This window comes from Atta cephalotes, assembly GCF_000143395.1.
Source record: "Atta cephalotes unplaced genomic scaffold scaffold00095, whole genome shotgun sequence".
In the NCBI taxonomy this organism is placed as follows: domain Eukaryota; kingdom Metazoa; phylum Arthropoda; class Insecta; order Hymenoptera; family Formicidae; genus Atta; species Atta cephalotes.
Genome location: NW_012130159.1, coordinates 252,853 through 253,804, shown reverse-complemented (window position 1 = coordinate 253,804; position 952 = coordinate 252,853). Strand labels below are relative to the sequence as shown.

The 952-nt window shown below is 33.9% G+C and overlaps 1 non-coding gene across 1 annotated transcript; it reads right to left on the bottom strand.

The window, feature by feature from the left end:
• Positions 1 to 680: 680 nt before the first annotated feature.
• Positions 681 to 752, bottom strand: Trnah-gug. The gene has a single exon. It is a non-coding gene; the product is annotated as a tRNA-His (tRNA).
• Between the last annotated feature and the right edge of the window lie 200 nt (positions 753 to 952).

The following is a 952-nucleotide window of genomic DNA, read 5'->3' as shown; positions in this document are numbered from 1 at the left end:
TTTAAAAAAATTAGTCAACCTGTGAAAAGCAAATATTGAATTCATGTGATTTAAGACACGTTGCATTAACAAAATCTATAATAGTACAAGCAGTACTTGAATTTGGAAAGGGATCTCTCTTATTTGTGCTGTACACCTTTTTCTTAGAAACTGAATTATTGTAAAATTTCTCATCGCACACACGTTTTCATAGATTAATTATAAAAAAATAGATTCAGCCTTAAATTATATAAATATAAACATTGGTCATTCACAGACAAATATACACAGGGTGTTTCTTAAAATCCGTCCATGAATCATATAGCGTTTCTGATTAAAAACTGAGTCGAAAGATCTTTTAGATCTGTTGCAATTTTCGCAATGATTAACCAAATTTAATTAATTTCTCAATTAATTTCTCAAGATTATCGAAACGCATATCCGGTCACATCTAATCATTAACTGTTACGAAAGTTCCAAAATGATAAAGGATTTTTTCACTCAATTGTTTAGTTTCAGGAATAAGGCGCTTTATGATTCGTGGACACACTTTAAGAAACACCCTGTATATTAAATAAATCACATAATCTAATGTTCCAGTGTATAGAGATTTTCAATGAATTACATGAGAAATAATACCTCTTCAAGATAGCCTAATTAAAACAAAAAAATTTTTTAAATCCCCTTCGTTTGTGAAACATTGCCGTGACCAGGATTCGAACCTGGGTTACTACGGCCACAACGTAGGGTCCTAACCACTAGACGATCACGGCTACTCGAGGATTCGTGAGTGATCGATAACGCTTGATTGATCCATTGTAACGTTGATCCACATGATCACTCGAGCGCGAAGTCGTGGCTCCATGCTGCAATTGTATTGCTTCGAGTCACGCCATCGCATTGCACGAAGAGAATCTAAGATATGGATCTGTGATTGTATCTCGATTCAATATTCAAAACTGTATATCCTTTC